Raw genomic sequence first — 27734 nt, forward strand, 5'->3', positions numbered from 1 at the left:
CCTATATGTGCTGTAGGGCCATAGTGGACACTCAACAAATGTTTGCTGTAACCAATATGAGACCTGGCCTGCACACAAACTGTAAAAAAAGCTTGTGAATTTGAGAAGGGGTGTACTGAGTTCTGCATTCTATGACAGTCTTCAGACATGGACGGCACTGTGTCCAGTTAACAAGACACATACACCCCATGAAAATAACTGGGGATTGATAAGATTCAAAGATGAGGAGGAAATGATTCTAGTGATATTTAAAGACAATTTACCTCAATGTTTTTCCTAACAGCTTGGTAGCAATTTTTTTTTGTTTGGAAACAACCTGAATTTCCATTAATTCAAAAATAACTGGATAAATGTGGCATATCCCTACTATGGAATATTATTCATTTCTTATAAAGAATGAGCTCTTTACTTATTGACCTAAAAGGATTTCTATGGTATATTGTTAAATGCCAACAAAAAAAAAATAGTCATCTAGAATACAGTATGTTATATAGGAGCCTGTTTGTATTTTCAAAAATGTGTTTGTGTGGGCATGGAGAAATGTGTGGAAGGATACACACCAAACTGTAAAAATCTGTCATCATAGTGGGGTGAGAATAGAGGGGTTATGGTAAAAGGGAGTCACTGTCTTTTCCTTTATACATATTTATTCTGCTTCCCTCTTTATAATGAGAATATTGCTTTTGGATAAAAATGTATTAGAAAATAAAGATTAAAATAAAATGCAATGTTTTCCTTGGAACAGGGCATATATAATCCTCAGAGTGTTCAGGGAATAGTGAGTTAAGTTTCTTTCCTTGATCTATGTCCCCTGATGAGCTCATCTCTTGCTCACAAATCCAGTTATCAAGAATAAATGGCAGGCTGCTGGGAATTGACCCTAAGGAAACGGTCCAAGGAGAGAGCTCACAGAAAGCTCTCTCCTTTGGGTTATTTATCACATTGCTATATTGTAGGACCATAATATTAGATACAACATAAGTGCCCTACAATAGGGGAAGAGCTAAATAAATGATGATACGCTCACTTGGAAATATTAGGAACCACTAAAATTGAGGCATCAAGCACTTTATAGTTCCCTGGAAAATGCTTATATTACAATGCTAATTGAAAAGCACAGTAAACAAAACTAAATTCTATGAGTACATTTCTATGAAAATGATCAGAAAAAGACAAGGTATAGACACACCCCATAGACTAATGTGGCTTACAGTGATACGTAGAAGCAGCCCCCGAAAGCTCAGACACTCAGGTTATTACAGAAATATTAAGTAGTCTCTCTGGGAAAATCACTGGGGGATATCAGTCCTAGAGTTATATGTCTTGCTTAAAATCATTTAAGAGGATGACATTTTGTCCAATATTTTCAAATAGCCTGAGACCATCACCATCTTTTTTTTTTTTTCTTTCTACCAAGTACACTACAGGAAAGAGCTGCCTGTATCTCAAGAGATAAGAAAGAAAACGGGATGTCTTTTGTTTGTTTTGTAAACTTGGTCAGTGTCTTGTGAGATCTCAGGGAAAATGATTATTAGTCCTAAGCATCACAAGGACATGTTAATTCTCGTTCAATTTGTTGAAAATTCCAAGAGAAAAACCATTTAAGGGCCACAAAAAGAGGTTGGTCTATAGAAAATGGTGAATGGAGCTCTGGACCGGGAGTCAGGAGGTCTTGTATTCATTCATTTGTTCATCCATTCAATCATTCATTCATGTCTGTTACCTGCAAACAGACTTTGGAATGTAAACTTATTAAAGCAACCTGGCCCCTTGCCCTCAGGCAGCTCAAGCTATGGTGGACTTTCCAGGACATAACCAAGTAATTATAGTACAGTGTATTAAGAATGGTGATAAAAAAGAATATTATGGAGTATGAAGGAAGAAAATTTTGGTTCATCTTGAGACAGTAGATTTGCCTTCAAAACCAATATGACCCTTGAATAACTGGGTTCCCGAGTGCTGACTACTAAGAGGCAAGATAGAGCAGTGGTTAAAGCAGGCTCACGTCCCAGCCCCACCAGGAAGTGTGTGACATTGGGCAAGTTATTTAACCTCTACAGAGTGATTCCCTCAACTGTAAAATGAGATAACAACATTACATGCCTCACAAGACAAGTGTTAGTATTCCAGGAGAAGTTGCCCAGGCAGATTAGAGCGTAGCACCTGGCTCATAATTCCAGCTAAAGAAATGATAGCTATATTACTCTGAATAACAACTTCTCGGCCTCAGTTATTTTGGCCAGGACAAGGCAGATGGTATGCTACTGCCATGGAATATAATTCATTTGCGGCTTCAGGCACTGGATTTTGATCTGCAGGGTGTGGAGCTAGGTTCTTAAGCATTCCAAACTGTTACTATTAATCATTTCCCTTGGAAACATTTCCGGAGCCGGTCTTCCGAGTGAATGCTATCAGTGGGCTGTGGCTGTGTGAGCAGAAGGGATCTGACGCATGTGGAAGCCACTCTGCCCTTCCCTGGTGTGGTACAAATTAGAGGGAGCCTGTGAGGCTTCTCTCTGGCTCCCATGGGTCCCCCCAGGGGACAGCATTGTGGTTTGGGTTGTCATCACAACTAACCACTCATTTCTCAACTGACGCCTTGTGTCACTCTGCACATCCCTGCAGGGCTGTGGGAAAGACTCCTGTAGAGCATTAGGAGGCAGGAAGACAGGCTGCACTAGGGGAATGAAGACGGCGGCGCGGCTGGGCTCAGCCGCCGGGCTTGGGAGGATGGAGTAAAGCCAGTCCTGTTGAAACTAGGCACGTAATACACAAAACCAAGATTCCCTCTTTGCTTTCCAGAACGGCATGAAGGTGCTTTGACTTCACTGCATAATCTTGGATGGGACTATGTTCCAAAGCAACTACTGAAATCCTATGGTCACCATAGGATCCTATGGCATCGCCCTTGGTAAACAGGGCCATACGTGCACGTAACAGTAACAAAAGCCTATCTTCACTGAGTCCTAAGTTTCTTGTGTGTATTAATGCTTTAATCATATTTCATTATTATGTCAATTTCATAGGTGAGAAAACTGAGATACAGAGAGATGAAGGTATTTATCCCAAGTTTGCACAGCCAGCAAGAGGTAGAACCAGAGTTCAGATCCTGGCAGTGGGAGTTCTGAGCCTGGCGGCTTAATCTCCATGCTGTGCTGACTTAAAGAGTGAGCACCAGCACCGTATCGACGTGATTCCCCAAAGGGCCCCATGAGCCAGCTGAGTCTTACGTGGAAGACTCTGAAGGCCTGGTTTCAAACAAAAAAGCCTCCCAGAGGGGCCCTATTTAAACTCTTAGCAGTCTTATCTGCAGAGCACGGACTAGTTTCTTCAGATCAACTCCTTACCAAGCAAAGGGGAGTTAGGATGGTGGGTGGGAAGAGTTTTAACGTTTTTCTCTGAAGAGGGGCATCCCTACGATTCTCGAGAGTGGATGAGAGCCCAGAGAACCAAGACAAAGGCAGTTGGAGTGGAATTGGGAGAAATAAGGTAGAGAAGAAGGGCAAGAAAGGACTAAAAAGTCTTAATGTGTCTCCACCGCCAATTTGACGAAGGCTGACCCTGCTGATTCAAAAGGTTTGTTCTCAACTCTTCCTGTTCAGAGGAGGTTACTGGCATCTCCTTGATTAGGATATTCTCAAGTTCTACAGTCCAGCAGGTGCCAGAGAGCCCCAGGGGTCATTTGGTTAAAGCCTTGGCGTCAGAGGATTTCAAAGCCAAAAGCCACCCCCAGAAGCATTCGGTCCAGGTCTGCCCAAGCTGATGGGTATTTCCCGGTCACCTAAGTGGCAGCACCGGCCCCGGGTACACGGGTGGCATAAAGACACAGTCTGGGTGGTGCTAGAAGACAAGTAGGAACAGAAAGCTCCAGGGGTCATGGCTACTGGAAGCACTAACATCAGACTCCTCTGGATGGGCCACTCTGGTGAAGAGGTAACCCTTGGGTGGAATGAAGATGGGCCTGGAAAGAAACAAAGAGGAAAATAAGTGAGATGAATTGAGTGGAGGAAGAGGAGACTAGCAAAATAAAGAGAAGAGAGAAGGCCCACGAGTGAGGAGAGAGGAACCTGGCAGGAAGATGGGAATGCAAGAGCCAACCAGAGAAAATCGTCCATGGCTGAGGAACTCGGAGGCGCTGAAACACCTAATAATGACCTTTAGGTTTTTATTGGGTGGTGTTATGGAGATGATCTTCTCCCCCATTTTTCCCCACATATTTTTCTGTCTTGGTAAAATGTGCTATATTCAATGGCATTGTGTAAGTGACGTTTTGGGGAAATCAAGAAAATGGGGCTGAGTCTCTAGGTTGAGTTGGCACAAAATGAAGACTTAGGGAATAGCTATCAGAGAGGAGATGTGAGAGGTTGGGAGGCATCAAGCAGATGCAGAAACTCAGAGTCGGGTCTGACTAGATAAGTTCCCAAGGCAACTCCCTGGAGCAGTGAAACCAGCACGACAGAATCCCTCGGAAGGCTTGTTGAGACGCTGCTGGACTCCACGTCCAGGGTCTGACTCAGCTGGTCTGGGGTGGGACCTGAGAGTGTGCCTTTCCAATGCCCTCAGGTGAGCCGACGCTGCGGGCTCACCCTGGAAGAACCTAGAGAGATTTGGAGGGATCCTGAGGTCCTTACTCATTGTGGCTGAGGAAATGAGCCAGTTTTGTCTGAATCTCAAAGGGCAGGATGATTTCTAGGTTATAAAGGAGTAATATACAAAGAGCCACCAGCAAGTTGCCAACAGGTGTCTTGGAAGTTCAAAGAAGGAGAGAATGCACATAACTCCTTTGCATACAGTGCTAAATCAGTATTGCCAGGCTCCCTGTGGGGTTAAGAAGAGTGACAACTTATGGTAAAGGAATCTAATTAGGGGTCAAGAAGCCTACGTTTGAATCTCGGCTAAGGTTCTTACCATCTGTGTGGCTTTGGGGGGGCGATACATTAACCTCTCTGACCCCATTTTCTCTACCTTACCCTGGGGAACTTTTCACTGATTATTGCTGCTGCCACCATGCTGGCTTCCTGGCCCACACAGGGACCAAGATTCTTTCCCTGATCCCCTGTAGCTTACCTGACAGGAGAATGGAACACACAGACAAGCCTTTACCAGAAGGCTTGGTGTCGTAGCTCCCGTTCCCTGGAGCTGGAGTCTGAGATGGGAGATCTGCATGCAGGAGGTTGGGAGGCATCTCGTGAACAACACGTGCAAGGGAGTGAGGAAAGCAGAGCTGAGCAGAGCGAGATGTTGAACTGTGATGCAGCCGCAACAGAGGGTTCAGCCTAACTTCCAGCAAATTCCAGAGCAAGCCTGGCTCTTGCCAGTTGTCTTGGCTGGGGCAAAGGAGCTGCCTCCTTGAACCATGAAGTCTACCCTACATTTCATGACCCTGGGAAGAGGGTTTAACCTTGGGCAAGGTGGTCCTCTTCAGACAAGGGCAATGCCTCAGCTGCAAGCTCTCATGAGCAACCCTCCTGGCAGCTGGGAGAATGAGTGCCTTGGTCCCCAAATGGGAGGCAGGACTGTCCGCATAATTTGTGGAGGCCCTTGTTCAAAATTATTGAGAATTTCAAGATGGCAACACCATGTACTAAACTGAACTCGGGGCCCTTCTACACGCCGGACCCTGCACAGGTTGTGAACCCAGGAAGCTGGCCTCGGTGGAGGATCTGGCAGCACATCACAGTATCCAGTTGGTGTTGTGGAAAGGAAGTGAACACAGAGAGAAACCTCACACTAGCTCATTGGCTTACAAGATGCACCTCCTCTTCCGATTGGGGTCATGTACAGGGTGACTCCAACACAGCACTTGTGGCAGAGACTTGTCCTTAAGGCCTCCTCAGGACCCTACAGGCTCTTCAGTGCAGACACAGGAGACCAAGAGGCGTTCTCTGGTCTTCTGATTTCCTGGTTGTTGGGCTTTGATTCTCAGTGTCACGACCTTCCTTTCACCTGGGTGAGAGACGATGGGAATGCCCATCCCTTTTTGGAGAAATCAAACCCACCCATGGAGTGGGGCCTCGCCCAATAGGCAGTGACCGAGTAATCATCTTTCTGCCTACATGGAGCAGCTGACATTCCTCCAAGAGGCCCTCAGCAGAGGGGCGGGGTGTCTTTTCTCGACGGCAAGCTCTTCGCTCTTCCCCTGCCCAGGCAAGGCCCAGCCTGCCCAGGCAAGGTTGCCGTGGGCCTCGGTTGCCTGCCTATTTCTCAGCCTCAGAGTCACAGAAGTCCCTTTAAATTAGTGAAAACAAATGTTTCGTTTGATTATTTTTTCATCAGCCAAAGCCCAGGGTTTCTGGACCCTGTCTTTCAGTTCTTTCAAATAAAATTTGAGGCAAAGAATAATCCCCTCTACGCAGTCTATCGCAGTTTCATTTTCTCTCCCTTTTTAAACTGTGTTCTAACCCCAATTCAAGGGCCCCCAGAGCCTATTAAAACTCGTTCAATAAGATGCAGTGTTTGCCACTTACTCTGACACAGGCCTTCTATTTCAGCTCGCAGCCCATGTTTGCTTTCCTCACTTCTTTCTCCTCTTTATTCTACTTTAGAATGTTGGTGAGTTGGTTGGATTTCTTTTTTATTTTATTTTACCTATTCAATGACTTAAAGTGTTTTATATTTCACTTTAGGCAGTGGATAAAGGCAGCCTTCCTTTGATACCGGTCCTTTTCTGACTCTGGAATGTATCTTTGCTGAGTGTACAAGAGAAGCAAGACTGAGGTTCAGCTCTTTCACACACTCTCACCCCGACCCTCCAAAAGCAAAAGTGAGGGAAATGGGATTGTTCTCTGAATTCTAGCTACCAAAACATTGTATATAATTTGCATTCTGTTGTAGCCACCTATTATATGGTCTATAAGTAACAATCACTTATTGTATAAATTTACAAAATTATTACCCAGGCAACAACCTTCTAAGGGACATGAGTGCGTGCAAATGTATATATATATATATATATATATACACACACACACACACACACACATATATGTATGTATATATGTGTGTATATATATGTGTATGGTGTATATGTATTACATATACAATGTACACTAAGTGATTGTATATGTTGTAATGCATATACATACATTGTATATAACCACTTAGAAGACAGATATATAAGTGAATATATATATTATATATTCATTTACTTTTTAAACAACCTTATGAAGTAGCTATTTTAATTCTATAAATATACAGTAAATAATTATATATATTTTATAATATATGTGCATACATTATATAAAATAGCCTTGAAGATATTTATATATATATGGGTTTTTTTGTGTTTGCTTTTCATTGGGTTTTTTTTTTTTTTTTTTGGCCACGCTGTGTGTCATGCAGGATCTTTGTTCCCCAACCAGGGATCGAACCCACACCCCCTGCAGTGGAAGCACAGAATCTTAACCACCGGACCACCAGGGAAGTCCCTATATATGTATGTATTTTGATGTAATCTTTACAAAAGCCCCGTGAGGTGGCTCTTTTGATTAGCCCCATGTTCCAGATGAGAAAACTGAGGCTGTGAGCAAGGTAACCTACCAAGGTTACTCAGCTGGTAAGAGGCAGAGTGGGATCTGGGCCAGGCAGTCTGGCCCCTAGGTCTGAGCCTTGAAATCCCTCTCAAGGTAAACAGAAAGAGTGGGACCACAGGGACCCTAATCAGCATAAGCTAATCTCTGGGCAGGAAAATATGATTCTGTAAATGCTAATCCAGTTGAGTGCACTGTATCCTGCCTGGAGAGAAACCTAGATCAACAGAAGGAGGTGGCAACTTGGGAAGCAGAAACAAGGAAGCTCAGAAATCTGGAAGCTGCCTGGTGTCTCTAGCTGTCTTCGGGAGAGATGCTGACTCAGAACCCAAACATACAGTCTCTGCTCTCGCTTCCCCATTACAGGGGCTCAGCACGGCTTGGGTGACATCTCCTCACCCTGCCCAGAGTAGCTGCTCGTCGTGCTTCCCAGGAATTCTGATAGTAGGAAGAGGGCTCTAGAAAAGCCTTCTGATTGCTATGGTGCTTAGGATAAGATATTCTCCACTGCACGCTAAAAAAATTGGCAGGTTAAAAGAAACCTATTTTTCATTAGTTTCACTGACATGAGATGGAATCCAAATGTTACATGGGTTGTTGACCCTTTAAGTTGCTGTATCTTCATCGCAACTGCTGAGACTCCCTGGGAGGCACTGGGGACTTAAAGTCTCTCGGCCACTCTTGGTCTATGAACCGTACTCTATTCTAGACCACGTCACCTCAGTGTGACTATCAGCCTCTTTTTAAATTCCACAAACTTCCAAGTCCTGCAAGCATTCAGGAGACTAGTAGACTTTACGGAATGTGGGAGGACGGAAGAAAATGTATTTATATCACAATAAACCACATTTTGTACTAAGCATTAAATATTTTCACTCTTGAAACTTCTAAGTGCCTCCACACTACATTATTTTCACTGGTCACTTCAAATCATCTCACCAGCTTCCACATCTCTCTGCTTCCTCCTCAGGAGCACAAGAAGGACCCTCTCCCCAAGTGCAAATTTAAACCCGGCTGCCCTGCTGTTAGCGTTGACTCCCGGTAACACACCCATTACCTTTTCTATCCTATTCCAGTTACCAATAATTTTTTCTTTTGCAGATAAATTCAGTTCTCTCCCCCCAAAGAGTTCCAGTTCTACCAAGTTAAGGGCATAAAAGTCTAACTTGTTATAGAGATAATATATTTAAAACAACTCACTGCGGCAGGTTGATATATTTAAAACACTAAGATCTTAAAGACCCTCAAATTATTTTCAGGTGGACTTAGAATGAAATTAAACTTCTTCTCTTGGCCTTCAAGGCTGTGCATGAGCTGACTTCTCCAACCTCACTGGGTTCCACTTTCTTCCCCTCTGGCCCCCATTCTGATCTTCAGGCATCCTGTGCTCTCCCCATCTCAGGGCTCTGCACTTCCTGTTCCCTCTGCCTATACTACCCTTTGCCAGGTCCTCTCCAGCCAGCTCCTTCCATCCTTCAAGACTCAGCTCCATGTCACCTCCTCCGAGACTCCATCCTCTGACTCCATCACTCAAATTAGCTCTGCCCACTCTCACCTGCAGTTATTCTAGTTCCTATCACCTGTTCCTCACATACAGAAAAGATATTATCTGTTCGTCCACTTGCCTTATCACATCTCTCCAACCTTCTGTCTTGTTCACCTCTCTATAACCAGCCTATAAAACAACACCTAGCAGAGTGGGCTCTCCATATTTATTTGCTGGATAAGTGAGTGAATGGAATAAATGGGCAACCAGTAAATGTTTTTTTTCTCCTTTCACATAAGAAATGTGTGAGTGTATGTGTGTGTGCACACACCCATAAATAAATACGCACACACATATATATACGATACAAATATATATACATGTATGTACCTTATTCTTCCACATATACATATCTCATTATGACTACCTCAATGATCCTATGAGCAAATATTATTATTATTATCATCATTTTACAGTTAAGAAAACTGAACAAGTAACTGGTTACATTACTAAACCTTCAGGTCACGTAGCTAATTAAGGTATGCGTGCATGTGCACACACGCACACACGCACACACATACACACACACACACACACACACATATCGCTGTGTATCTATGTTCTTGGCACAGAGTAAACTAAAAGATTATTTAGCAAAACCATAATTCCAAAAGATACATGCAACCCAATGTTCACTGCAGCACTATTTACAATAGCCAGGATACGGAAGCAACCTAAATGTCCATCAACAGAGGAATGGATAAAGAAAATGTGGTACATATATACAATGGAATATAACTCAGCTATAAAAAGAAATGAAACTGTGCCATTTGCAGAGATGTAGATGGACCTAGAGACTGTCATACAGAGTGAAGTAAGTCAGAAAGAGAAAAACAAATATTGTATATTAACGCATATATGTGGAATCTAGTAAAATGGTACAGATGAACCTATTTGCAAAGCAGAAATAGAGACACAGATGTAGACAACAAACGTATGGACACCAAGGGGGGAAAGGGGAGGGTGGGATGAATTGGGAGATTGGGATTGTATACATATATACACTACTATGTATAAAACAGATAACTAATGAGAGCCTACTATATAGCACAGGGAACTATACTCAGTGCTCTGTGGTGACCTAAACGAGAAGAAAACACAAAAAAGAGGGGATATATGTATACATACAGCTGATTCACTTTGCTGTACAGCAGAAACTAACACAACATTGTAAAGCAACTGTACTCCAATAAAAATTTAAAGAAAAAACAAAAACAAAACCAAAAAAACCCAGCATATCTTTTTTCAGTTTTCTTTCATTTTTAATTGAAGTATAATGTACATACAGTGAGCGCTCGTATCCTCACGCATTTTACGTTCCCACCATCCCCACCCAGATGAAGACAGGGACCATCTCAGCACCCCAGCAGGCTCCCGTCTGCCCCCTCCTCCTCCCCAAAGGTGATGACTATTCTGACCTCTACTAGTTTTGCCTGTTTTCACATTTTACACGAGTAGAATCATACTATGGGTAGTCTTTTTTTGTTTGGCTTATTTCATTTTATATTGTATCTGGAGACTCAGCCAGCAGTAGCTCAATATTTGCATTACCGTGTCGCAGTCCATTATGCGAGTAGACCACATTTTAGTCATCCAACCGTTGATGGAATTTGTGTCGTTTCTAGCTTGGGACTTTCATACCTACTGTCGCTGTGGATGGTTTTATATGCATCTATTGGTGCTCACACACACTCAATTCTATTGAGAATATACCTAGAAGTGGAACTGCTGAGTCAAAGTTAAAGGTAAAGCATATGTTTGGCTGTAGTACATACTGCTGCAGTGCTTGTATAAAATTACGGTCCAGGCTAGCAGCATATGAGACCCCAGTGTCTCCTTTCACATCTAATTACATAAGCGTTTCAGGGGATTTAAATATTAAGACTAGCTAGCATACGGTGAGATACCCGCTAGAGGGACATCACAGACCTTTCAAATTGAACACACACAAGCCCAAGCCAGCAGATCTGGCTTCGAGTTCAGTGGTGATTTCCCACTGGCTCCCTCCCACTACTGTGACTTTCAGATAGCTAGGGGAGCCCAGAGGAGACGCAAAACAATTGCAGGCTTCATCTGTGTCATGAGGGTGAAACCCATTATTATGAAAAACGTTAACCTTTCCTCTTCTGGGCAAAAATAGCACCAGCTGTTGGGGGATGCCTTGTTTAGAGAACCCTGTGGTTTCAAAAAAAACCTCTTAAAGTTCCAAAGAGAAAAAAAAAACTATTCGTCTGCTCCATAGAACCATTTTTATGTTATATGACCTGCCGATTTGTCAGCTAAATCTGCAAGACAAGACTAGTCCTCATGTAAGAGGTGTCCCATATCAAAGTCAGGTCTCTCTCTTTTTCGTACATAAGAAGAGATGACTTTAAAGCCAGTTGGGAACTCACAGCCTCACGCCCCTCACTATAATTCATGGTTAGGAACATGAGGGACCTGCCTTTTCCTTGCCTCTCTCCAAGAAACTCCACTTTCACACAAGGACAGAGAATAGATCAGCTAAGTAACTTTATTTGGGCAGGTGAGGTGCTCGATTTTCAGCAAAGAAATTCAGGTTGGGGTTACACGTTTTACCCAATTTGGAGCCTCTTTCTAGCAAGCTGACTTGAAACTTGAACAAGGATAATAACGTTCGATTACCCGCGGTGCTAGTCATTAGTGCTGTCTGTCAAATCTCTCCATCTGTCTCCCTCCAGGCATGTGGGAGGATTGCACTTTCTGGTCCCTCATGTTTGGGTGGGGCGATAGGACTAACTCTGGCCAATGAGTTATGAGTAGAAGTGACATGGGCCCCCATTCATACTGGAGCTTTAATCTGTGGTCTCAGAGCTTTCAGAGCTCACTCTTAGCCTCTGGATGGTAACAGCAGCTTTCAAAATGGAGGCTGCTCTAACCATGTGGAACAGAGCCTTTGTGGTTTGTGGTCACCGAGACTTTTGTATTATTTGTCACCGCAACATAGCCTCGTCTGTGCTAGTGGATACTCTCTCTCTCCCGTTCAGCTTACACCCTTGTTTAAATGTCCTCGCTTACTTCTTTCAATCCCTAAGGAACTAGAGATTCTAAAATGGGGTTTCTTTCAAACAAGAAGCTCTAACATGGAATGAAAACCATGTCATTCTAAATGTTGTACTTAGTTTGCCATCATTTATTTAATATTTAAACAATAAGTAGTATACATTTGTTAAACCAGCAATCATGTCAGTTAACAGGTAAGGAAATGCAAGCAGGAACTAAAAGGAGATGAAAGGAACACTGCTCATCTGAAGACGCTTGCAGGAAAATGCTGACACAGGGGCTTTCTGGCAAGAGCTGACAAGAGGAAGTGCGGAGCATTTAGAAAGTACAGGATCCGTATTCAGACTCGTCCTACAAGATGATTTCTCACTCACTCACATTAAGGGGGAAAGTAAGAGGGAAGAGGATGAGGAAAGAATGAGTATCCCCCAATGATTCTTTATATACCAGGAAGTCTAGGTACACACAGAGCACAGAACAGAGGTGAAACAACCCATATAGTAGGATTGTTTCATTTCACATCACTTTTGAGGCCAAACAGGGCGGATCTAATTGATTCCTGTTGGGGACGGAAACAGTTTCTATCTTGCTCACTGTTGTAATCTAGGTGCTTAATGTAATACCTGGCATACAGGATGAGTTTGATAAGGGTGGTAAAATGAATGGATACATTAAGGAATTAATGGATGAGCATGGGAAAATGTTGACATTGAAATAGTCCTCATTGCAAGTTGAAAGTCATAATTTTCTCTCTTATTCCAAAACTTTGCGGAACATTCTCCCACAACCATTCTCTCTACTCATCAGCACTGAACAGTAGAGTTGCTCTGAAGTCCTGAGTTTGTGACAGGCCTACCTACCTCAGGGGATGGAGTCAGGTAGCATCCTAACATCTGTTTGCCAAATTTGGAGAAGCACAAACTCAATGGACCGAGTGATGCTGGAGCAGGTGCCCGCTGACTGCCGAGAGCCAGGTCCTGCCTTTTCCTTTCCCCCAACACTCGGCATCACAGGAGAGAGGCTGCTTGGGCTCTGCCGCTGCACCTCTCCTTTCTTAGGGTCTTTGTTTCCTCCTCTGTAAAATGAGGTGGCTAGATTAGATCAGGAATTGTGTATGAAGAATCACCAGGAGCTTTTTAAACATGTAGATTCCCAAATGGCACTTCCAGAGTTTCTGATCCTTAAGCTCTGGGGTGGGATCTAGGAACCTATGTCTTAACAAACCTCCCAGACGATCCAGCCATGGTCGATTTCTGAAACTACACTTGGAAATAGAGGATCATTAAGCTGCTTCCAAAGTCCAGCGTTTTTTTAATGGTTCTATCACAGTAATTCCGTAAATATTACATCCTGCCCCAGAAGGTACTTTTAAGTGCTAAATAAATAAGTCGATCTCTGCTGATATGAAATTACTTTGAGTAGCTGAACATCTTCGTCCATAAAAGTAATGCTCCCCACTTCCTCTTAACTCTGCCAGGAAGTTGTGTCAGCCTTTCACCACGAGCATCTTCAGATGAAGCAGCCTTCCTTTCATCTCATTTTAGTTTCTCTTCATGTTCCCTTACCATCAACTTAAAAAGGCTGGCATGGGGATTTTGTTGAGAAAGCCAATTCCTTAAAATTGTTTTGAGGCACAGCCCCAAATTCCTTTGGAGTATTTGCTAAACTCAAAAGCAATATTTTTAGGCTCCTGTCAAGCTCTAAGCTCAAGCACTCAGGGGCTGGGCTTCCAAGAGAGAAAAACCATAGACACAGTTAAGGGGGCTCCCATCTTGCCCAGGAATATATGAGGTCCACGGTATACGTGGCATGGGATAACTCCTTACCCAAACCTGAATAAATCCTAAAGGCTTCCCTAAAAGTTTGTTTTCAGGAAAGGTGGGGGAGGATTTGAGATAGAAGATGTGATTTCGTTCTCTGTCGCAACTTTGCAGGGACCTCCGAAGACTGCAGATTCCTAAAATCCTTTCCAGGGTTGCCTTGCTTCCCAGGCGATCTCAAACCATTTTGTCATCCGAGATGTCTTGCTCAGGGAAATCCAGGGTTAACCATGCCAAGAGTCTAGATTTCAATCCCAGAATTCCACTTCCTTGCCTGAGGCTCAAGATGGGAACATTGGGCAGGGTGCCCAGCCCATGGCCCAGAGCAGAAGTGCTGAGCATACAAGATATGCAGCGTGAGGTCAAGCCCCAGCGACATCCGAAATGGACCCTTTTGGAAAGTTTCATGAAATTCATGACCAACTGTCATCAGCCACAAAGTGGGAAGAGGCTGAAATCCTAGAGTCTGCAGCATCCTGTCTTGATAATGGTTCTTTTCTTGGTGACTCACTTAGACTGCCTTCTTCAACCTTCTTTTCCAGCTTGGTTTCATTTTCCTTAATTCAAATATTAGTATTTTGCAGCTGCTTCTACTGTAACAATGACAATAGTTCAATTATGTTCTTGCACATGTCAGGTATAGTATGGTCTAATTTAATCTTCATTACACATCGCCATATTGCAATTATACATGCTATCCAAGTGTTAACACATATTTAAACCTGCTATTCCTTTGTCACTGACTTACAAAGGAGGTACCTGAAAAGAAGCAGATGTCATAATTACACGCTTATTCAGCTCATTTTAAAGTAAGTCTCAAAGTAAATTGCAGATGAGCCAGGCATGTCTTGAAATTAATGTAGTAATAGGACACTAATGCTGCGATTCATTATGGTTTGTCAATGTGCCGTACTTCTGGAATGTGCGATAAAATTATATTAATACTCTGTGCTAATGAGATTAATGAATATGAACATGCAGGAGAAGAATGGAGTCCTTTGTTTGGCTATTGAAAAAATAACATACAGGTAATTAAAAAGAATTAATCAAATCATGTACAACCTCATTTATATTAAATTAATTTGTCTGGTTTCATTTCTAATAATTAATCACTTTTTGCAAATTACAAAGCACTTCAGGCGGATGGAAGCACTACTGTAGGAGTTGTGATTCAGAATATTTAGAACGATCAAGGTGGTCCCTGTGGGTTCATATTAATTAAGGTTTAACAGTTTGGAAAATTGTAGCAATATTTTATGATTCATGTAATTAAACTCTGTAACAAAATGTCACAACTGCTAGTTACTTCTGCGCCTGTGATTTATATCTTCCTCCTTTTGGAGAGGAAGCAGCAGAAATGAAGTCTTCTGAAACGTACCGACACAGTCAATGGGAAAACAAGCTGGTGGGTTCAATGCAAACTGAAGCAGTTTGTCTGGGGCACTGGTGCACCCTTGCACTTGCAAATTCCACCTTGGGGTTATGCAAATGAGATTGAGTCATATGATATGACATATGGTGGAAATCTCGGGGTCTCTTCTGGCACGTTTGCTTGGATAAAAACTAAAAGGCAAGAGTTGTGTGTGCCTCCTTTCCAAACTGGATTGGGTGCATTACAAACTCCTATTGACTGAGGCAACTCCCAGAAAGAAAGACAGCTGTTACCTTGGACCTAAAAGCATCTGGTTTATATGGCCTGGGTACTTCCTAGAAACCATTTTCCCCAGTCCCCGTTATCCTGGAGAGGGACCGCGATGGGAAGTACCTCCTAAGGACTGTAGTACAGGAAAGCTATCTGTGTGCTTTCTGGCCACGAGCGGCTCTGTCTGCTGGCAGCTGGAGGAGTTGGCGAGAGGGCCGACGAGTATGCCTCACCCAGGACACAGGTCTTATCCCTCACTGTGCACCAGAAGCACCTGGGGTTTTTTTTTCTCCTAAAATCCATGTGTTGACTTTTTCCCCTTTGTGTCCTCAAACCCACTCCCTGCCCTTCTCATTCTGGCCTGTGTCTAAGGGTGCTGACTTTGATGACTGGGTCTCTCAGCTCCCTTGGCAGCTGGATTATGGCTGGATTTTGCACGGGGGAGGCACCAGCTGGAGACAGAAAGGCAGGAGGGGAAAGAGGTCAGGTGTTTCTTCGCCATGTCTTCCCTGCCTTGGTGCTGTGTCTCTCCTCAAGACTGAGTCCCTTGTGAGTGGCCACGGTCCTCTTGGGCAGCCCATCCTCCAGGGCCCCAGCTCTCACTGGCTCCAGTGACACTAATCCCCGTTCTTCCTTCAGCTCAGCAATGCTAGTGGCTTCTTGCTGTGGCTAGCTTCTGGGTGCTTCACCATCCTTGTCTTTAATCCAGCTCTCTCCTCTATAAGCAACCACTTCATTACAGCGTCTTCATTAAATTATATGATAGTGAATTCATGCCTGGGCCTCACCCCAGAGATTCTGATTCAGTTGGCCTGGGGTGAGGCCCCAGCACCTGTATTTTTTTTTTAAATCATTCCTGATGATTCCACTGCATAAGGTGGAGAACCCCTGCGTTAGAGAGAAGAGTTGGTATCTCCAAAAGTAGTTTGTATTAACATAATACTTATTATGAGCCAAGTTCTAAGTACTTTAAATATACTGATGTATTGCATACTCATAACGACTGAAGAGACAAATGTTATTATTATCCCATTTTACAGGTAAAATAGTTGAGGGCTCAGAACAGGAAAGTAACTTGCCAAAGTCATACAGTAAGTAAGTAGTGAAGCTAGAATTTAATCCAGAATCTGTTCTCTGTAACACTACTATATGCTATAATATTGAGTTGTTTCAACTTATTCTAAGGAATGATTTGGAAATGGGGAGAACCTGCTTGTTTATTCACGTTTACCTTCAGTTGTGTATTTGTGCGTTCCTTCCAAAACATTTTAATGAGCAACTACTTATGTTCCAGGTATTGAGGGGACTACACTCTACTTATCAAGGCTAGGGGAAAAAAAAACAGGTTTATAAATAGGTAAATAAACAAATATATAAATAGATAAAATTGAAATATGTATGATGAGTTAGGTGTACTGTGTGGAGGGACCTCTGGAGAGTGGAAAATGTATTCCGACCAGGGATATGAAGAAGCCTTCACAGCAAAGGGGACCTTTGAGATGAACCACAAAAGATCGCCATGTAGCTTACTGTCACTTGAGGACAGGAAGGCTCACATGGCAGAGGCTGGGCCTGAAGTGTGACATGATGCTTTAATGGTCACTTATCCCAATCATTTGGATTTTGAATTTTATCCTTTAAGCACAGAAGAACCAAACTAGTTTTTAAGTGAGGGAAAGGACATGACCACATTGGGGCTTAAGGAGATCCCTTCATCAACACTGTGGAAATGGAACAAGCTTCAAGTAGGCTCCATGACACCCTTTAGGAGACTGTTGAAATTCAGGTGAGAGATGATGAACTCAGAACAAAAGCCTCCACGTTGTGTTGGAAGAGGGTGGCTGTTCCCGAGGAATTTTAAATTCATTGATTTTTGTCCTCTCTGGTCCAGGGCAGAGTCTGGCTATTAAACATAACGTGTGTGGTCTGGTAATGATGCTGAGCTGCCCGGTTCTGCCAGGCCCTTCGGGAAGCTCTGGTCCCTCTCAACCCACACTCAAATTGGATTAACTTGGAAATGAGAAAGACCATGCCTTTTTATGCCTGTGAGCGGGTGCTAGGAATTTTGGGACTCCCATGGGAAAGGAACATACACTCCCAATCAGCAGCCATGGTGTTACACGTCTGTAAATAGCACTAATTGGGAACATTTTATTTTGTTTTGTTTTATTTATAGAGTGTACAACCCCATTGTTTCACTCAAGTATAAAATCCATCCAGGGTTCCTTTGTAGGTAATAACTTTATCCAGGCTGTGCCATGGTGGAGGTAATACTAATGGGATGGAGAGTAAAACCCACTCAGAGACAAATGATGATAAAGTGAAATCTTTAAGAAATCGTCAAAAAAAATGAGGCAGGGCCATGTGAGCTGTCTCTCCAAAGTGACAAGGCTAAAGAAGCTGCCAAGCCACCAGCCGGAGGCCCCGAAGCACATTTATGATTTAATTCCCATTTTGACATCAATCAACACGTATTAATAACTTCAGCCAGAGAAAGTAACGTCCTGGATGTGCTTTTACAGTGACATGCCTGCATCTAGGAGGCAAATTTTTGATTGCCAATTAAATCCCAAATAAGCTCAACCATTTCCACTCATCCCACCCCACAACTTTGCATTCTATTTCAAACAGCATCGTGGGGTCCACAGTCACAACTTTAGTTTGGTATATTCCCTTAGAAACTGACACCAATTTTATTAACGAAAACCTGGTCTTATGGAATTATAAAATCTGTCAGTCGGAAGTGGAGGATCTTATAGATTGCAGAGTCTGACCCCCTACCTGAAGCAATGTTCCCTCCTACTCCTCCTGACATGTGGCTGTCCCACTTCAATAATTCAAGTGCTGAGAAGTCCCTTCAACCCAAGAAAGCTTTGTGCTTTGCCAGGGAATCTGTGGGTTTTAAGTCAGAGTTCTAGTTCTATCCCAGATAAATCTATTAAACCTATCTACCTGTCTATGTATCTATTTATCCATCCTAACAGTTTGTGTATGTATATATGTATGTGTGCATATGCATATATACACACACATATATATATATGTTATACTACATATATATATATCCTATACTTACTATCTCTCTATCTATCTATCCATCTATCTATCATCTATATCCTCCCCGGGAACATTTGGCAAAGACTAGAGATATTTTTGGCTGTCACACTGTGGTGCACTATGGGCATCTAGTGAGTAGAAGTCAGGGATATTGCTAAACATCCTACAGTGCACAGGAGAGCCTCCAATAAAGTCCCCATTACTTGACCCCATATGTCAACAGGGCTGAGGTCGAGAAACCATGACCTATACATACATAGAAAAACATGTGAACACAGACACACACAGTTAGCCCAGGGTCAGCCGCAGTTCCTTTTACCCTGATTGTTAGAAAACTGATGGTTTCCTTAAGCCATTTAGTCTTAGATCTGCCCCTTGGAAAGGTATAGATTAAGCTTAATTCCTCTTCAAATGACAACCCTTCAAATATATGAAGAGAATATATAAGACATCTTCCAAAGTTACAAACTCCCCAAGCCAAGCACCCACAGTTCCTTTCCATATTTCCTGTATGTCAGGGTTTCCAATACACACATTATGATTTTGGTGGAAAATCATAAAATAATAAAAACCACTTAAGCAAATTAAAGGAAAAATGGTGGGGTGGGGGACAGTAGGATGACATGGAATTTGCTGGAAAGACATTGGTGTATCTCAGAATCCAAGGGGACACCAAAACTACCTGGTCTTTGGGAGAGAGAACAAGATAGAGAACTCTAATTTAGAGGAGAGGCTAGGTTTGTCTTTACTAATCATTGAACCCACAAGGTCTAACACAGTGGCTGGAAAGTTGTAGTCACTCAATAACTATGTGGCAGGCAGGCAGGAAGGAAGGAAGGAGGGAAGGAAGGAAGGAGGGAGGGAGGAAGGGGCCATGAGATGGGAATTTTCATAAAAAGGGAATTGAGGGCAACAGCCAACCTCCAGGAATGTTCTTTGTCCTTTTTAGGAGCCACTGCTCTATGAAAAACAAGGAAACTATAAGCAAAAATAAGCATCCAGCACATGTGTGAAGCACTGACTCCTACTCTTTAGATACATCCTAGCTTCGATTCTTCTGTTTGTGATGCTAAATTTCTTGCTGCCTCTTTAAGCTTACAACATGTTTTGGGGCTTTGCAACATGCAAGTCTGTTATTAGAGATTCTGTTGAATTATTCAGGGCTAAGTCAAGATGCGAAGACACCTTCTTTGAGACAGAAAATTGGCAAACACTCTCTAAGATGCCTTACAGCCAAAAAAAAAAAAAAAAAAAAAAAGCCCACAAATTCTTCTGCAGCTGTTGTATTTACCAAAAAATGGATAATGATAAAAAAATTGTTACCTGTATAAGGATGATATCGCTCTCCAAGAATCTCTTTTGTCTCCAGCGTCAGTATCAGCTTTTGATAGTCACAGCCCCGCAAGAGATGTGCTTACCCTGAGACCCAAGGGGTTAATTCCATCCCGAGAAGCTTCTGAAACACAAATGGGGTAACGCACCGTCAATATCAGAAATCAACATTAAGTGAAAAGATTCCCCTCTCTTTGACTTTCATTATAGGCCCAGGAATATTGAAAACCCGCAATGACTCGGGGGATTGTGTCAAAACACACTTGATACACATCAAAAGGAATTGCATCAGCAGGCCTGAAAGAATCAATTGTCTTCCCTTCCAAAATGCTGACCCAAAAGCTCAGGGCTTCTGCAAAGTGCAGTGAGATTTCCTAGAAAGCTTCTGAATGCAGCCCGGGTGTGGCACTGTGCAACAATTCTCTGCAAAAAGAAAAAGCATCTTGGCAATGCTTAGCAGCCAAGGTGTGTTCTGTACATCAAAAAACTAAGAAAGAAGGTAGGAGAAGGAGATGAAGCGGACTAAAGAAAGCCTAAGGGCTATTGGATACCAAAGGTACGGCCCATGGATGATAAGAGTACATAAAACTTGGGCATTTAAGCCAAGGGTCTGATTTCTAAAAGCTGACATAATTTAGTGTCAAGGAATCAAAGTGAGTGTGTCTCTAGCATGTTAACAGTGTAACTTAGCGTCAGTCAAATGTAGGCAGAGTGATACTCTCCTTTCCTGAAGAATTCTACTTTGGACTAAAGTCCTTCAAGGAATCTTCTATCTAGTTTTCCATTTCACCAGCCCCTATATCAAGTTACCCCACTCCTCCCCCATGATACATGAACTTGAGTTGTGCACTTAAGTTCTGAGAGTTAAGTATCACGCCAACAGTTCATCAACAAGCTGACGTCCACTAGCAACCAGGAGATTTGTAGATTTCCCCTATTGCTACCCTGGAATGGAGGCCTCAGTTAAAGGCTTCAGCTGGTGAAGTCTCTATTGAGAATCATTAAATGGTGTTTCTGAAGCTGGTGAAAGATGATCTTTGGCTGTGGTCATGACTACCATTATCCCCCCAAAGCATGCATATGTATACCAATACCTCACACACACAGCACTTTTAACTTACCAATGTCCCTAAGGTGCCTGATAGTCAAAAGACACAGCCAATGCAGTGGCCCTATTGACAATTCAGACTGAGTCCATGAGAAAAGAAAGTTTTTGCAACAAGTAGTTTCTAGAATTGAGTCAGGACTAGCCCCCTACCTCCCATCTAAATTTACTGCACTGGTGCCCCAGATTTAGTAAACAACTCAGTCATCATAAATCAGCTTTAAAACAATGCTGGGGCTGGATTGTCAGTGAGGGGCCACTTTTTCATCCTTTAATCGTGGAGAGCGTATTAATAAGTGTTGAGATACACAGAATGAGGTGATACCTCAGTAATCTGAGAGTGATTATGCTTATTTTCTTGTTTAGACTCTGAAAACATTTACTGAACACTAAATTTTAACCCATGGCTCTGTTATCTGATACTAATTATAATTTAGTGCATTACAATTTCCTTGGGTTGCATGTAACAGAAAGGCCTATTAGATTAGCTTAAACAATACGAAGTTTATGTTTATGTAACAAGAAGCTCAGAGGTAAGCAATCCAGAGCTGGTACCAAGAATCAGTGATGTCATCAGGGATCCACCCAGGCTCTTTCCACCTTCTTGCTTCCATTTTTAGCATATAGCTTTTTTCCTCATGCTCATAAAAGAGCTGCTGCATTTCCAGGAATCTTAGCAGCATTCCAGGTGGAAAGAAAAGGAAAGGGCCAAGAGTCAAAGAGGCAAAGGGGCTTGCCTTTTCATTTGGGAAGGGATGCTATCTCCAAAAACTTCTGCCTGTGTCTCTTTGGCCAGAATGTTGTCACATGACCATCTCTAGCTACAAGGGAATCAAGAGAAGTCTTTTTTTTTTTTTTTTTTTTTTTAATCTGGGACATTGCCACGCTACACAAAATTGGAAGTCTAACAGTGAGAAAGAAATGGAGACGAATTTTTGGTAACTAGCATCAGCTACAGTATTTCATTTTAATGATCTGCTTACTCATTAATACTCCCTATTAGAAGCCCCATGAGGGAGAGGACCACATCTGTCTTTTTCATCATTGGATTCCCTGTGTCTTTCACAGTGTATGGCATAGCTCATATTAAAAGAAAGAAGAAAGGCCAAAAAAAAAAAGGAAGGAAGGGAGAGAGGGAAGAAAAGAGAAAGAGAGGAAGGAGAAAAGGAAGAAAGGAAGTTAGTGGAGGAAGATTAAAGAAAGAGTAAAAGTTAACACAGAAGGGGGAATACATGATTAAATTGAGTGGGCTAACTATAGGCCAAATCCTGCCGACCACCTGATTTTATAAATAAAGTTTTATTGCAACACAGCCACGCCCATTCCTTTAGGTATGGTTTATGGCTGCGTTCCCCCTAACAGCAGAGTGAGTAGTTGTGTGGTCCACCAAACATAAAATTTTTACTATCTGGCCTTCCAGAAAAAGTTTGCAGATCCTTGGACTCAGCGATTGATGATTCCTTAGGCTCCTTAACCGATAAGCCTTACAAAATGTTATTTAAAAATAAATAACACTGCAGCACGTGTGATAAGGGACCAGTGGAGTTGAACTCCTGCCCCTTGTGCCCTTTTGCACCCTCCAACCACACTCTCCTTCCACTAGGCCCAGAGGTGCATCTGTCAGGCCCCTTCCTTCATGCTCTAAGGAGCCTCCTACCTCTCCACGCCCCATCTCACAATCTGGCTCCGAAAATAAGATGGCTAAGTATCTCTATGCTTATCATGGCGCTCAGTTAATACCGAGTGAATAAACAGGCCTCGTGGGCACAGTCAGGACAGCAGGAGAAGTGTACGCGGAGGCGCCGGCTGCGGTGCCTGCATTTTCGGCTTGGTTTTGCCTCGGGGAGGATGAAACGGGTGGCCGACCAGAGCTGGCCCTGCTCCTGGGAGCTTTCCGGTCCCTCTTCTGGGAAGGCTAGAGGGCTCAGCAGCTTACGGGCTGCCAGGGAACTTCTGGGGTCGGGGGGGCGGGGGCAGGCCTTGCTAAGGCCCTGGCTTTCTTCTTCCCACCAAGCTGGGGAAGGCAGGGAGGTGCGCCAAGCAGGCGGTAGGCCCCAAGCCAGGCACCCAGGGCTTTCTAATGACTTTTCCCCTCCTATCAGGGTTCGTAGGACAGTCACCCTGCCCTGGTGGGAACGCTCCCATATGCTCGGCCCCAGCCTCGGCCCCTTCCCTTCCCTTACGTATCCGCCAAACCAAGGCCAGATATTTATTTCCCTTTTCCAGTTTCTTTAAATTTGGACAATTTTTAAATCTGAAAACAGATGGTAAGAAGAAACATGGGCGTCACCTCAGAGCAGACCTGAAAGTCTGACTTCCCTGTGGTCCACGTCGCCCTTAACCCCCAACACCTCTCCCCAAAGGGCAAAGGCCGCTCTGAGCAAAATGCCAAACCAGCTCTTTACAAATAAACCTGTGACCAAACTGCAGCCATAAAACTTTGAAAACCACTCAGGTTGAGACATTTGGACTAATTACCAAGAGGCAGCAGCTACGGGGCCCTCTCCTAATGCTGTTTATTACATTCCCTCGTTACAGGGACTCCCTGGGGTTGGTCTCTGAAATAAAGATTTAATTTGAGGGTAAATCAGAACAACAAAAAATGTAGCTTATTGTAAACAATAGTATCCCCAGCCCAGCTGAGCCCATCAATATAAAAACAGAAGTCCTCCTCATCCTCTCCATACTGTAAACACGTTAAATGCTATTTATTGTGACTACATGTGTGTGGCCCGGCATTAGTGAAATTGGGAGCATTTTCGTGACTGAGAGACATAAACATCAAATACTGCTCCCATCATTCTTCCAGTTTCAAAGTTATAAAATCTAAATATTAATTTTAATAGAAAGGTTAGGAAATTGGAAACTGCAGTACCCACTGAAGTCATCAGCTTAACACACAGTTCACAGAGGGAGCGTTCCAAGAAGATTAAGGAGGCAGGTGGGGTCCAGACGTGGTCCATGAAATATGACATGTGTCATAAACAGTGGCTTAGGCCTCACGGCTCCTTACTAACCCCAAGTCCTACCCAGCCAATGTTGTTTGTTTTTTTTTTTTAACTCAAGGCAGGATGTACACAGATACAATGAGCAAGAAAGGAGAAACACTTAATCTGCTGCCCACAAGAGAGTCAACTTGACCATCTTTGATCTGGAGTCTGGAGAAGGGGCAGTTTGCTCGTCTGTGACACCCACTATCCCCACACCCATGATGGGCTGGGGCAGGCCTGCTGGGGCAACATTACAATTTTTTGACTCCTCACGTACAAAAAGTCCCAATTCTAGATGAAACCAGGAAGCACGCATCACAGGCTGCTCAACTCCACACTGACTCATGTGGCCCTCTCCATTTACGAGTAAGGACTTTTCGGTCACTTGTCCTCTCCTCTCTGGCTGCAAGGGGCACAGGCTTTGGCAGAAACCACCCATCTGAAGGTCAGTGTCACTGTAGAGAGTTGGTACTTGATAAATATTTCGTTAGTGAATGGATGGATGGATGGAAAACTGAAGTATCGTCTAGTCAAGACGCCTGACTTTTCTCTGGGCCTCCTTTTCCCCACTTATGAAGCGGGGACAATGCTAACAATTGTTCTATAGATCCTCTGGGATTCTTGTGAGGAAGACATTATGTGATTCCTCGAATGGCATTCTGAGAAATGGGTTTAGGGACCACTGGTCCTTGAAATGAAATAGACTCCATTTCTACTACCACTCGGCTGTGGTCTCCCATGGTCAGTTCCACACCAAACCAATGAGCATCCTTCAATAAGTCAGGAAGCAACAACTCTGCCCATCTAAGAAGGATCTCAATCCCAAGTTGCCACAGCATCTCTGGCACTGGGGAGGAGGAGTGGAGTGACGGTTTCTAGGCTCTGAATCCCCACATACCCTACTCTTGCTAGGTGTCTCATCTACAGGATGAAAGAAATGCTGAAACATCCCATGCTGCTTGTAGCCAAATTATTTTCCTCCTGACAAATATCAAAAAGAAAAAGAAGATGACTGGCCTCATACTCAATCCCCCACCAATTTGGAATGTGTTATATAAATTTCACACACTCTCAGGTGACGAGGACCCTCACTAGCTCCCACCCCTCTTCACCCCAAGCACACCACTACCACTCCTAGCATCTCTCTAAGGACTTCCATGGAAGAATAGTTCCATAGGATAATTCTTGCTATAATGACATGAATTCTGTGGTTACATGGTCACATAATACTGAAAATGCTACATTAAACAAAGTTAGACAGATTTTTTTTTTAACTATAGGACTTTTCAGAGCCTTTGATGTATGTTGGGAATTTCCATTGGTTATGGTATGTGTATTTCCAAATTCATTTGAAGATTGAATCTTTCGTTCTCAGTGTACCTAGAGAAAATTATGTTTCAAAAAACAGCTTGAGAAACTCTGGGGAAAAAAATCACTTCCGTTTTGACAGGTGATTGCCTTAGTTTGCTTTTAAAAGGACTAATCCACATACTTGGAGAAGGGTCCCCCATGCATAGTCTGCTTTTAATCCCAGACCCAGGTTCTTTGGCCTAATGTCTCAGTTTATGGATGTTCATTTGAAGGCTCGAGCGCCCCTGGGGAACTAGTGTAGACAAAGCAAGAGGACACCATTTATTGCCCACACAGAGCACATCTCAACAGCGTCCACCCTGAGGGACTTGCAATTTATATATATGACAAGCTGGCAGCTAACCCCATAAGACAGCGTCTGAACTTGATGAGAGCATTTAACAGAGTATCACTGCCTGAGAATGACTCAGCAGCTCAGAGGAGGGAAGAAAGAGCTAGAACTGGAAAGAGCAGGGATGGTGTTTGGAAGAAAGTGGAAACTAAGGTGGATCTTGACTACCTTGGAGAAGCAGAAAGGACCTGGGCTCATATTTTCAAGGAGAAAAAGAAAAAAGCTACCTTAGCAGTGTCTTAGGTCAGGTTCCCCAAAAGGAGAGGATGAAATACAGATTCTGATGCATAAATTGCATTATGGTATTCCCCCCCTTCAAGGTAAGGGAGCAGGCCTTTCGAACCCCACATCTGTCAATCATTGATTATGGGCTGTCCCTTGAAGTAAGCGGGTAACCTCATGGGCAAGGCAGCTCAGCAGAGGATGGATGCACTGGCCAGATAAAGGGATCTCAGTGGGACCCCCCCAGCATCTATTATGAATAGCAAAGACAAAAATGTATAAGCGAACATAAGATTTTCATGGAACAATAAGAAAACAGCCTGAGTACAGGAAAAGATTTGAAATGTATCAAATCAGGCATATATAGGGAAGGGAAGGATACATGAATACTGTTCAGAAGCATTTTGTGGGAAGCAACATATGCCCTAAGGTAGAGCCCGCCCCCCCCACCCAATCCTGATATAATATATTTTGAATGTGACCTACTCAGTGATTTGATTGCTTTTTCCCTATATCTGATTTTATTGCTGCCATCCATCTACATTCTACAACAAACACTAACAGAACCTTTCTAGTGTGCTGAGGCTTCAAATAAAAAGCTGCAAGTGCAATTCGTTTTTTCCTTTCTTGCATCTTGTTGGCCTTGGGTAAAATTTTTCCTCTAAAACTCTTCTTTTGGATAAACTAAACGATGGTCCTCAGGGATACAAAAAATAAGACAGATATGGGATATGATAATGTCTAATATTTGCAAGCTGCAAGAGGAAATGAGTCATTTGAATAACATAAACAATGATAACTCAGTTGAATATGACTAAGATGTTAAAAATAAGGTGTGTTTACAAGTGAATAAACTTCCTGATCATACTGCTACACTCCAGAGAGATGGAAAGGGAACAAGCAAAGGTCCTCGGCATCCCATACATTTCACTCTATTTTCCAGTGGTCAAGTGTGGTCACGGTGGGTTGCTCATGGTGGTCTCTCATTGCCTTTGATACAAAACTAACGGATATACCCGCTACTGAGGAACGCTCTTGAGAGTCTACGTGATGGCCCCATCTTTGGAGTCCTTTGCCTTTGTTTTCCTGAAGATTCCTAAAGTAAAACACTGGAGCTATCCTTTCTCGAGGAACAAAACCTCATTTATATTCATTACCATTTAATTCTCCTTTCCCAGCCCTTCCTCCACTTTTCTTATTGAATCTCAGGACCCTGATAATAATACCCTACTCATCAGATCCTGATAACTGGTTAACGCAAATCTGTAAACGTATTTAAACTCAGATGTTAATGTCCTACAATGGTTAATTTCTCCTACCCAGAAGACACCGATGACTTATCAAGGGTCTTCTTCTCTTGAGCCCCACTGCTGTCTATTATATGAGTAAAAATATTGGAAGAGTATTGGAAAGAGACTTCTGTCCTTCCAGTACTTAGAAAACTTCCTTAATATTGTCTACAGTCCCTTGGTATGCATTCTCAAGAGGCTGGTAAGATTAAAAAACTACTTTTCCAAGACCACCTTACAGTCAGAGCACTCACCGTAATTTGAGTTCTGTCAATGAGATGGATTCTAGGAGATCTGAAAGATAGAAAGTAGACAAAGAAAACTTTCTTTGGCAACATTGGCTGACAACATACAATGGGCGTGTGTGTTTGTAGTTGTCCAGTTTTATGATCCATTGTGTGGGAACCACATCTGTGGGTGTGAGACAACTGTAGGGGAAGTGGTGGCAGAAGTAGTTTCCTTTGCTTCCTTTCAAAATA

Source organism: Balaenoptera physalus (genome assembly GCF_965194825.1).
Source record: "Balaenoptera physalus genome assembly, chromosome: 19".
NCBI lineage: Eukaryota > Metazoa > Chordata > Mammalia > Artiodactyla > Balaenopteridae > Balaenoptera > Balaenoptera physalus.